Here is a 3204-nt window from a genome sequence, read left to right on the forward strand (position 1 = left end):
TCTCTCTCTCTCTCACACTGACATTGTGCTACTCCGGTCTCAGCACTACGATCTAGACGTTTCTCCCCCCCCCCCCCCTCCCCCTTCCACTTGCCATCTGGGCCAGCGCGGATGGCACTTCGGGCTCCGCGCTCCTGTCTACCGCTAATGACAGCTGGCAACTCTGCAGTTTCTTCATTATAATAATATTAAACGACGGACGTATGGGTAGCCCTATGCCATTATCTTTGGTTGTTTGATGCTCTGTAACATTTCATTGTGTTAATATTTTCGGATTAATTAAAGTTACAATGAAATCTGGCATTCCTACTATGCTCCTCCCTCTACTGATGACATCATCGAGAAATATCCACTCTCTCTCTCTCTCTCTCTCTCTCTCTCTCTCTCTCTCTCTCTCTCTCTCTCTCTCTCTCTCTCTCTCTCTCTCTCTCTGTATATGCATGTACGTAGAGATAAGTATAGATATAATGACACATATATACAGTATATGTATGTATGTGTGTGTATATATATATATATATATATATATATATATATATATATATGTGTGTGTGTGTGTGTGTGTATATATATATATATATATATATATATATATATATATTTATATATGTGTGTATATATATATATATATATATATATATATATATATGTGTGTGTGTGTGTGTGTGTGTGTGTGTGTGTGTGTAGCTAGTATATACAACCTCTATAGTATTAAAATATAAAGTTAAAGGGGTAGATAGACACATATTGCTGTACAAACGAATATAAAAATTACGTAACATAAAATGAAACTGCTCGGACCACATCTCTACTTGTTTCTACATGTTACGGTAAAGCATACAATCGGTCCTCCTCGCGCGACTCACGCCATCAGTGACGTCATCAGTCTTGTACTTGGGGTCTCATGCGCGCGGGATTCCATCTTTTCTTATTAGGTTTTAAAAGGAGAATGGGTTCGGATTATCATATACTTTTATTTTCTGTGGTGTCTATAGATATAAACACAAGTTTTCTGATTTTGTTTCGGTCTCTCTCTCTCTCTCTCTCTCTCTCTCTCTCTCTCTCTCTCTCTCTCTCTCTCTCTCTCTCTCTCTCTCTCTCTCTCTCTCTCTCTCTCTGTCTGTCTCTCTCCCAAGTTAGGATAGTTTTCCTCGATATTTTTTCTAGACTGTGTATGGAGCACTTAGGAGCAATCTCGGGCGAAACAGAACCCAGTTCCAATAAGGAGAATACGTAATCTTTTTGTCTACTCCACAGCGCTCTTCAGGTGTTAAGAGGAGGACTTCGGAAGCGGCGCCGACCGTCACGGCGGCGCCAGTCTCCCCGATGATCGGATATCCTGAGATTGTGATAACGCCATCTCTTCCCATGCAATCATGGGACCTGCAGCTCAGGATACGTTTGTCTAATACCTTTAAAATGTGAATGTAATGAACAAGGCACATGAACAGCTGATAGTATGACCTTCTTTCAGCCAGAAGTTGAGACGTAGGTATAAGGAGCATTTGTCTCTGTGCAGTTATCGGCGTGAGTTGTGTCCTGTTGCTTACGGACTTGGGGCAGGACAGTGCTCAGTGTCCGTTGCCTCGCAGGGGCAGCGGCGGGGCGAAGGCAGTGGCAAACGCATCCAGCAGCCCAACAGAAACAAATTCATTGGCAGCAAACATCTCTGATCCCCACGAAGCCATCGCCAGCAGCCCAGCAGAAACAAATTCTTCTTATATATTATATGTATATGTATATACATATACATACATACATACATACACACATATATATAGATATGTGTGTGTGTGTGTGTGTGTGTGAAATTAATTGCAAGTGAATTGCCAATTACAAAGCAATATTCGTGCTCAAACACACACACACTCACAAGCACACACCCACACACATACACACACTCACAAGCACACACACACACACACACACACACACTCACAAGCACACACACACACACACACACACACTCACAAGCACACACCCACACACACACACTGACAAGCACACACACACACACACACACACACTCACAAGCACACACCCACACACACACACACTCACAAGCACACACCCACACACACACACACACACACACACACACACACACACACACACAAACACACACATATATATGTGTGTGTATGTATGTATGTATATGTATATACATATATATACATAGATATATACATAGATATATATATATATAGGTTAAGATTTTCCTGCTAATTGTTTGGGATTAAGTCTGTTTTAAGGGGCTCCTAAGACACAGAGAGAGTAATATTTATAGATTTTTTTTTTTTTTTTTCTGTAAACTACGTATTTTTCTTTATTTTATTTGTTCTCTTGTTGGTTACTCGCTTTCTATCATTAATGTTCATATTACGCATATGCTTTTCCTGAGAATTGTCTTTGAAGCTGGGGCTGTTCTGGCTGCTGCGTTTTGTGTCCGTGAGTCGTGAGTGAGGAGGAATGCCCGTGACTCGTGCCCACCTGCCCGATTGGCACGCGCATGCGTAGAAATACCCAATACGTAGATACGATAGTGGTTCCTGAATGCTGCCTTGTAGTTCAGTCCGTGTATGGTATGTGTATATATATATATATATGTATATATATATATATATATATATATATATATATATATTTATATGTATATATATATGTATATATATACACATACAATGTACATATACATATGTATATATATACATATATATATATATATATATATATATATATATATATATATATATATATATATATAAAGTATATATATATAGTGTGGTGGGGGCCTGTCGAGCTTCTTCCCTGTTAGTTCAGGTGTGAGGCAAGGCTGTGTTCTTGCACCAACACTTTTCAACACTTGCATGGCTTGGATACTGGGTAGAGCTACTGTCCAAAGTCACTGTGGAGCAACTCTGGGCAATATCAAGGTTACAGACCTTGACTTTGCCGATGATGTTGCCGTACTCTCTGAATCTCTGGAAACCCTTGTGGCGGCTCTTGATGCATTTAGCAATGAAGCGAAGCCCCTGGGGCTAGAGGTCTCCTGGACCAAGACCAAGATCCAGGATTTTTGGGGCCTGCTAGGAGACCCTGTACAGTCGATACATGCTTGCGGTGAAAACATCGAAGTCACAAAGAGCTTTATATACCTCGGTAGTGCATTTCACGACACTGGGCTGTCAGACCAAGAAGTCAGTA

The sequence above is a fragment of the Penaeus chinensis genome, chromosome 20, assembly GCF_019202785.1.
Source record: "Penaeus chinensis breed Huanghai No. 1 chromosome 20, ASM1920278v2, whole genome shotgun sequence".
NCBI classification, from domain to species: Eukaryota; Metazoa; Arthropoda; class Malacostraca; order Decapoda; family Penaeidae; genus Penaeus; species Penaeus chinensis.